This window comes from Crinia signifera, chromosome 1 (genome assembly GCF_055691185.1).
Source record: "Crinia signifera chromosome 1, ASM5569118v1, whole genome shotgun sequence".
In the NCBI taxonomy this organism is placed as follows: domain Eukaryota; kingdom Metazoa; phylum Chordata; class Amphibia; order Anura; family Myobatrachidae; genus Crinia; species Crinia signifera.
Window position 1 is genome coordinate 300560870 of NC_139217.1, and position 10348 is coordinate 300571217.

Consider the following 10348-nt stretch of genomic DNA (forward strand, 5'->3'; position numbering starts at 1 on the left):
AACCACCACCACAACAATCTTTGCCACGGCAATTACAGAACGATCATTCTAAAGTCTGTGTTTTAGGTGGAAGGAGTTTAGACAAAATAATTATGCTTACAATAGAGCAGATCATTTCTTCCATCTTGCAGGTCAACCTTATTCAAGTGCTTGAAAAACTGAATGAGATTCTAAACGGACAGGAAACACTCCTCTCTCTGCTTGAAACAATTGGAGCGGTAAGATGAGATTGCTGCGGCGATGTTACAGTCATCAGAAAATGCATCCAAGGCTAGAATCATATTGTTCTTTTTTTTTTAAATTAACTCCTTCTAAATTTAAAAAAAATGCACAAAAACTATTTTCATAGCTTCAAATTAAAAAAATGTGTTCTTCATATTGGTAATAATATTATTACATAAAAAAATCAGTATAGAGCATTATACTAGAACAGTGGTTCTCGATCTCAACTCACAGGTCATGTAGCGAGGATTTCTGTCTGTGAAAACAGGTGGGATAATCACTGACCCAGCTAAGTAGATGAACTCATTTGTGCATTTTTTTGGCCGATTGGTGGTACTTGAGGACTGGACTAACTATCCCTGCACATTAAATCTAGTCCATATGCAATGCAACATGGTTGGTTTATAGGCGCAATGACACCTTTGTGTTTATTTATCAAGAGTTAAGCTGGGTACACATATATACAATCCAACCGTTTGGCCGACTGTACTCCCGTCGGACCGTCCACAAACAACAGCCGATCACGCGCGTACACACCTGTACAATTTTACTTGCGACGCCCGATGTACTCCCGTCCAAACAGTCGCAAGAAAAAGATTGTACCACCGTACACACTCTCTCGATTTGGGCTTTTGACACGATATATATGAACAAAATTATCATAATGGGCTGGGTTAAGGGCATACCAAAACAAAGAGGCGTGAGTACAGAACCTAAACAAAAGTGACGGGGTACGCGTCTACTAAACTTCAGTATAGAAATGCCGGTCTGGTCCCGCAGTTAAATTTGAGAGGCACAAGCAGACAGACAATAGCCCTTAAAATGGCCAAGGATAATACAAGGCACAGTTGCTAATATTTCAATATGCATTACATAATGTGACACACACGGAGCACCAAACTTCTATAAAGCCGGGTATGCGACTAGTCAGTTTGCGGTAGTCACTCTGCCAAACTTCTATAAAGCCAGGTATGGGAGTATAGTCAGTTTGTGGTAGTCACCCTGTAGTCGCATACCCGGCTTTATAGCAGTTTGGCAGGGTGACTACCGCAAACTGACTAGTCGCAGACCTGGGTCAGCCCTGCCTTTCCTTGTTGATATATCTATATATCTATATATCTATCTATCTATCTATATATATATATATATATATATATATATCTATAGATATATATAGATATCTATATATATAGATATACATATCTATAGATATATATATATATATATATATATATATATATCTATACATATATATAGATATATATATATATCTATATATATATATATAGAGATATATATCTATATATATATATAGATCTATCTAGCTTGGAGGGGGTAGAGGGGGGAAGCTGTCCTCGGGTGTTGTGGGGGTAGAGGGGGGAAGCTGTCCCCGGGTGCTGCGGGAGGAGGGGGGTCCCTGCGGCTACTGAGTGGAGATGGGGTACCTGTCAGCGGCCAGCCTGACACGGCGCTGCCACTGCTGTATCTCCCCCGCTGCTGTATCTCTTGCGGCGGATGGCGGTGTCGGCGGTCCCTCGGCGGTCAGTGTCGGCGGTCCCTCTGGCGCAGGGGAAAAGACCCTATGATTGCCGGCGCTGCTGTATCTCCCCCCGGCGGCCGGTCCTTGCGGCGGATGGACAGTCAGTGTCGGCGGTCCCTCTGGCGCAGGGAAAATAGTACTATTTCTTTCCCCTGCGCCAGAGGGACTGCGACAGAGGGACCACCGACACTGACCGCCGAGGGACCGCCGACACCGCCATCCGCCGCAAGAGATACAGCAGCGGGGGAGATACAGCAGTGGCAGCGCCGTGTCAGGCTGGCCGCTGACAGGTACCCCATCTCCACTCAAAATAGGGTCTTTTCCCCTGCGCCAGAGGGACCGCCGACACTGACCGCCGAGGGACCGCCGACACCGCAAGAGATACAGCAGCGGGGGAGATACAGCAGTGGCAGCGCCGTGTCAGGCTGGCCGCTGACAGGTACCCCATCTCCACTCAAAATAGGGTCTTTTCCCCTGCGCCAGAGGAACCGCCGACACTGACCGCCGACACCGCCATCCGCCGCAAGAGAAACAGCAGCGGGGGAGATACAGCAGTGGCAGCGCCGTGTCAGGCTGGCCGCTGACAGGTACCCCATCTCCACTCAGTAGCCGCAGGGACCCCCCTCCTCCCGCAGCACCTGGGGACAGCTTCCCCAGCGCTGCGCGCTGTGGACCCGCTGCGGGTGCCTGGACCCGCAGCGGGACCATTTACACCGCCATTTACACGGGTCCCATCCGTGTTCTACCCAGGTCAGGACCTGGGTAGAGGACCCGTGTAAATGGACACGGATACCCCCCATTTACACCGCCGAGGATCCGGGTCTGACCCGCCGCTGACCCGGATTTTTCGGCGGTGTAAAAGGGGTATCAGATAAAAGGGTATGTGCACATATAATGTGCACAAGCAGACAGACAATAGCCCTTAAAATGGCTAAGGATAATACAAGGCACAGTTGCTAATATTTCAATATGCATTACATAATGTGACACACACGGAGCACCAAACTTCTATAAAGCCGGGTATGCGAGTATAGTCAGTTTGCGGTAGTCACCCTGTAGTCGCATACCCGGCTTTATAGCAGTTTGATGCTCCGTGTGTGTCACATTATGTAATGCATATTGTTTTGTAATAGCCACATTAACATTCACCATTTTCAGACATTATATGTGCACATACCCTTTTATCTAACATTGTTACATGTGTTGCTTCCAATTGTTACCATCTAGACTTGTTTTGACAACATTGTAACATTGCACTATTACTGATAAAATAAACTGTGTTCAGTATATTCACCTCATAAATCTCCCCTTTTTATTTCTGATATCATTTGCTGCTACACATTTACATCTAATATGCATGTTCGTCCAGCCATTACAACTTCATGAATGGAATCTATGTACTTATTATAGTGTAACTATTGTAGTTCATTATTTCTATAAAGCCGGGTATGCGAGTATAGTCAGTTTGCGGTAGTCACCCTGCCAAACTGCTATAAAGCCGGGTATGCGACTAGTCAGTTTGCGGTAGTCACCCTGCCAAACTGCTATAAAGCCGGGTATGCGACTACAGGGTGACTACCGCAAACTGACTATACTCGCATACCCGGCTTTATAGAAGTTTGGCAGGGTGACTACCGCAAACTGACTAGTCGCATACCCGGCTTTATAGAAGTTTGGTGATCCGTGTGTGTCACATTATGTAATGCATATTGAAATATTAGCAACTGTGCCTTGTATTATCCTTCATTTTAAGGGCTATTGTCTGTCTGCTTGTGCCTCTCAAATTCCTTTATGTTGTGACAGCCTGATATATCATAAGCAGCGGAGCCGCGGCTCCGTGAACTACATTAACCCTGTCACCTCCACACATGATTTATTCATGTGTGCGTTCTGAATGCAATGTACTTATTATAGTGTAACTATATCTGTAGGAGAGATCATGTAGCTATGGAACGCCCACATGGGCATTCCAGCTTTGTCAGTATAGTCGCAAGGACGGCAGCATATCGATCGAACGTGCGTACACACTGCACTTTTGTTCCGATATGGGGCCGTCCTGTCGGATGAAAATTAAACAGCAAAGAACCTTCGACCGACCGAGTATGGACGGTCAAGACAGTTTTTTGCCGTTTATCGCTCGTACGGGACAGCGTACACACATATACAATTGAACGGCCGTCTGACCCAGAACGGAAGAACGGCCCGACAATTGTGTATATGTGTACCCAGCTTTAGGTTGTAAAATGTCTTTCTAGTAGAGCACTGCCCTTTAAAATATAGGGCAGAAAACGCCCCAAATTTACAGGTTTTATAGCCCAACTCTGATAAATAATCAGCTCCTATAACCTCATTTGTATATGTCACCCAGGATTGGTGTAAGCTTTTTTGGCATCCTAGGTGAAAAAAAATCTGCTTTTTTTCTCCCACCACAACCCACAACGACTTTCCAGAGCCTCAGGTGAAATTGTGGAATGTGGCACCTTATAAGTTCAACACCTGCCATTTGCATTAAGTTCAACAAGGATTCCTCTCTCATAGGGCCAGATGTATCAAGCTTCAAAAAGTGATAGAATGCAAAGTGATAAACAGCCAGCCAATCAGCTCCTACCTGTCATGTTACAATCTGGGTTTGAAAAATGACAGGTAGGATCTGATTGGCTGTTTGTTTATCACTCTACACTTTTTGAAGCATCATACATCTGGCCCAGAGTCATCTTTAAATTTGTGATAGTGAGAATCAGGTGTGCCCCCAGATCCTGGAGCCCATAAAGCTACCTATTGGTAGAGCTGTACCTGGTGTCACCTATTTATTTATTTATTTATTTATTACTTTTTATTTACATAACGCACACATATTCTGCTGTGTTATACATAGAATGTTTAATCATTCCCATGCAGTCCCCCCAGTAAAAATCTGCTATCACCAGTAAGCCTATTGATTGCAGTGGCTTCCTATAGGAAGCACTATCTGCTAATCAATTGCTATACTATGATCGGCAGATCCGGCTTCCAATGAGAAACCTTCTGACAGTGCTGCTGTGCTTTTAGGACTGCAGCTGAAGCAGTCTGTAGAATCCACAGAGAAAGACGAGGGGTGTGACTGCGTATGCGCAAGTCCCCCCGCCAGCCATAAGGTTCCTTTATGGGCTGTACAGCATGCAGCCATTAGAAGTTGGTGCGCATGTGTGCAGCTGCTGTCAGGGATTTTTTGGTGATGCGACACCATCATTGTGCACTGGGCAGCACGATCAACAGTGTGCTTCGGGGGCAGAGCAGAAAGAGCCACTGGAAGACCCCCAAGGACTGCAGGTTGGAGCTGGCACTGGTTATATGGCAAAAGCATATTCCATTGTGCTTTACAATAAGGAACACAATGGGAATAAAGCAAAACTAGATAATAACAGGGAAAGAGATGAGTGCCCTGCTTTCAATATATAGACTATGGCCCTTATTCAGGTTCATTCGTTCGCATGCACACACGCACGCAGTGTTACACTTGATAACAGCACGTACGCATCTTTTAGAGTCACGCCTATAGGGCTTGCGAACTCATGCGTTCGCACCCATACTAAAAAGGGTGTGGCCTTTCATTGCGTGCAATTAAAACTGCTCGCACGCGCCAACAGATTTTCACACGCACACGCACCACAGTGTGCGTGCGAACATGCTCTTGTCCCTAATGTGTTTGACAGTGCAAACATGCTACACATGGCAGAGTGAAAATGTACATAAAGGTATGTTATATAAGTGCAATTAATAAATGTGTTAAGTGCATTTGCATTTGTGGCCTACAATTCACCTTACCATAATAATTTAAATGTGTCTGCTAACACTTGTTTGGTTTTGTGATGTAAACTGAAGTGGAGCAGAGTTAAATGATTGTCACAATCAACCAATAATTGGTCACAATGGTGTTCAGGTGCTATTGATTTCCTTATTTCGCTACTGTGTTTTAAGCGTACGAATGAGCAGTTCACAAGAAGTATGGTGTGCGAAACTGAAAACCTGCTTTGAGCTTGCGAAAGTTTTGGAGTTTGTGTGGGAACAATCCCTGTTGCAGTCATGCGAAAGCAAACTCACCACTCGAAGTGAACGCCCACGTGTACGCCCAGTTTTGCTCATTATACTGGACGCGCCCATACAAATGCCCACATCACGCCTACTGGCTAAACCTTCGCTCGGACGACAGAAACCGCTTGGAAGATTGCTTGCGAATAGGAATTTCGCAGTTTGCACATGCGCATTGCGTACACTGCACATGCACAATGGGAGCAGTTGGTGAACATGTCAATGTGAATAAGGGCCTATGTCACAAACATAATGGAGACATATCTAAGTACTTTGTTGCTCCTATTAACAAATTTGAAAGCAAGTTTTCAAGCTTAGGAAAGTGTAGCTATTTCATACACTGGCAAGCTTACCATAAGAACTATAACCACAGACAGACAGAATGCGGATTAGTTCTAGGGATGAAAATAAAAACATTTTGCCAGCCCTGCTCCCTGTCTGACTTGACCAGTTCATAAAAGCACATGTTTTGATAGAAGACATGTCGACATTTGGGACAAAAAAAAGTGAGAAACTCATGTCTACTTATTAACTGTTGACCTCCTAATGTCGGCCTAATGCTTGTGTCGACCTTTTGACCCTGTCGACCTTAGGCATGTTGACATTTTTCAAATCATCCTTGAAAAAGCATCCTGTTGGATATGAAACGCGTTGGTATCCTAAGAGGGACATCAGGACATCAAGGGGAGATGCTGCCACCCCCCAGCTGAACGCCGCAAGTTGCGAGCAGAAGCCGGATAATCGGGTGATGTCACCCCAAGCCACCCGCTGCACAAAGAAGACACTGATCGGCTTAAAGCTGCCGTCTTCACCTGTAATCAGGTCAGAGTTAGGTTGAGCTAGCATTATTGCTTAAATTGGACTGTTGCCCTCCCAAAACCTTTCAAAAAGAGTGTAAACAATTTATGCACGGTTTAATTTATTTTATTTTAGTTACTTATTTTTTTGTATTTTTTTATTACTTTTTATTTTAATTAATTTTTTATTATTTTTTATTTTTTTATTTTGTAAAAGGTTTATTTTTATTTTTATTTTATTCATATTGCTAAGTATCTTTAATTTATTCTATTTCTATCAGTACCTCTACCCTCACCGCTATACTGCACCCTCTACAACCCTCCCCATTATACAAGCGCCTAGTATTTCTCCACAATATACATTTCCACCTACTGGGCTGCTCAAACAAAAAGCGCAAAATCGATTGGGAAACTCCCTAACCCTCCACGACTGCTCAACCTACTACCATTCTAGGAGACATTTCATTCAAGTTGGAGTGCTATCAACATCAATAGGTGAGTGCACATTCTTGCCTTAGGAATTATTACCCATATAAAATACTGCTTTTATGCACAGGAGGTCACAAAAGGAACAGGACTCTTTTAAAAAGCTGCAATTTTCCTACCAGAGAAAGGTGTGTTATCATTTAATGATGTTTCTTTATTTACATGGTTTTATTGAACTACTGTATGTGTGTTCTACATCCAATAAGTGTGTTTTAACATGTTTTAAGCTTAGGAAAGTGTAGCTATTTCATACACTGGCAAGCTTACCATAAGAACTATAACCACAGACAGACAGAATGCAGATTAGTTCTAGGGATGAAAATAAAAACATTTTGCCAGCCCTGCTCCGTCTGACTTGACCAGTTCATAAAAGCACATGATTTGATAGAAGATACGTTATAATATCCACGTTTCTAGTTGTGCCATGGTCAGATGCTGTAACTGTGTAGTATAATATACATCAGTAGTTCCATACATTTTTAATCACAGTGCCCCTGAATATCAGATTTTTTTTTCACGGCACCTCCAGGCCAAAAATTTCTCATTGAGTAAAATCAGAAAAAAATGTAATTAATTAAACTGTGTTTATGTCTCATCCTTATTGCATCTATTATCTACACTCATTATTATATACCATTCACATTGGCAGGACATTTTTCGGACAGCACCCACCCTATGGAATGCCCTTTCAACCACATTAAGACGCATCTCTAGCCCCCAAACTTTCAGTCATTTATTGAAAACACCTCTTCAGGAAAGCTTATCATCAGTGTGTCATCATTATGTGCTTCTTATTAACCCCTACTAATTTTCATTTGTGCGCTGCCCTGGAGTAGTCAGCCTGTGCCGGCATATTGGGGGCCCACACCCCAGACCCATACCCAGTGTTAGGGACCCCCAGTGACAGATGCCTGGACGTACGGCCTGGGGGCTTAGCCCTATATCTGCAGATATATGCAACCAAGATCTCTGTATTATCTGATTATTATATGTATATTTCTCATTCAGTGTGCAATTGGGATACAAACTGTTTTTTTTTCCTAACCAGATTTACCCCTCCCTGTTGGCACCTGAATGACATTACCTCTGATTGAGCAGCTTGCCAATAAAAGTTTTGTGCATTTATTGAAAAACACCTCTTCAGGAAAGCTTATCATCAGTGGCGTAGCTACGTTTTGGGTGCCCCCCCCCCGTCGCCGCCCCGCCAAGCACCCCTACCCCGCCGCCCATGCAAACCCCCCCTCAATCCCCCACAGCCTTACCTATCGCGCTGGTCCTGGCGGCTCCGTTCTTCTGCTGAGGACCACCAGAAAATGGCCGCCCCCATACAGCAGACAGTTTCAGAGAACTGTGTGCTATATAGGGGCGGCCATTTTGTGGTGGTCCTCAGCAGAAGAATGGAGCCGCCGGGACCAGCGCGATAGGTAAGTCTGCGGGGGATTGAAGGGGGGTTTAACTATAGCACCGCAGCCCCCGGTGCCCCCACATGCACAGCGCCCCCCCCCCCCCGCGCGGTGGCGGGGGCTGCGGTGCTATAGTTACGCTGCTGCTTATCACATTTCTATCATATTTAATTGTATCCCATTAGGACTGCCATGCCACCCATTAGGGTGCAGTTAACATTGTAAGCACCCATTAGGGTGCTTATACAATTTATAATCGCATCCCATCGCATTGTATGGCATTCTATGCCATATACAATGTGATACAATTTTAAAATTGTATGCCATTGTACAACATCGTGCGATATCGCATACCATCGTATGCCTTATGGTATACGATGCGATGGGCGCCGCTATAATACACAAGTACCGATTTTGTTTTTATACAGCTAATTAATGTTGTTAATAATAAACATAGTAATAAACTTGGGGTTTAGGGGATTCATGGGGCCTGGGGGAGGGGAGGGGGGAGAGTGAATCTCTCTGGCTTCTGCTGCTGCCCTGCTGTGCTGTATATATCTTTATCTGTGTATATATATTTATTTGCAGCTGTCAGCATCTTATATAGCGCAGCAGATTCCGTTACAGTGTCTTATATAGCGCAGCAGATTCCGTTACAGTGTCTTATATAGCGCAGCAGATTCCGTTACAGCATCTTATGTAGCGCAGCAGATTCTGTTACAGCATCTTATATAGCGCAGCAGATTCCGTTACAGTGTCTTATATAGCGCAGCAGATTCCGTCAGTGTCTTATATAGTGCAGCAGATTCCGTTACAGGTTGTTATATAGCGCAGCAGATTCCGTTACAGCGTCTTATATAGTGCAGCAGATTCCGTTACAGCGTCTTATATAGCGCAGCAGATTCCGTTACAGGTTGTTATATAGCGCAGCAGATTCCGTTACAGTGTCTTATATAGCGCAGCAGATTCCGTTACAGCGTCTTATATAGCGCGGCAGATTCCATTACAGCGTCTTATATAGCGCAGCAGATTCCGTTACAGTGTCTTATATAGCGCAGCAGTTTCCATTACAGTGTCTTATATAGTGCAGCAGATTCCGTTACAGTGTCTTATATAGAGCAGCAGATTCCGTTACAGTGTCTTATATAGCGCAGCAGATTCTGTTACAGTGTCTTATATAGTGCAGCAGTTTCCATTACAGTGTCTTATATATTGTCTTATTTTTAAAGTTTTTTTCATTTCAAATGTAACATGAAACACCTTAGCCACGCCCCCAATTCAATACGGGGTGGGGGGGGGGGGGATATGCCCTTGCTCCGGGCACCATGGCACCTAGCTATACCTCTGGCACTATATAAGAAACTGTAAATAAATAAATAATAAATGTGTATTAGCCTATGGTACCTGGAACCTTTAATTAGGACATGCCTGCAAGTCCCCCAAGGCACTACATATACATTTACAAAATGTATTCTCTTCTGTATTATTAGATCTAATAAGAAAGTAGAAACTACAAATAAAGATTTATTGAAGTCAATAAAAAAAATTTTCTTTCAAAAACCAGACATCCTATTTAATCCTCATCCAGAGACATCTTACGGAGTTACCTTCTAACATAGTACTCACTAACCTGAGTTTTCTTCAAATTCTTTTGTAAAAGACAAGTAATATGAACCATATCATGAATTTACAAATGTTTGTTATTTTTTTTCCTGCTAGTCATCCCAGGGTGTTCGTGTTACTAATAAAACACAGGGACTGGGCAATATGCAGAAATGCACTGTCCTTGGGTTGTGGGAATTATATTATCACCTTCTATTTGTCAGCTGCTT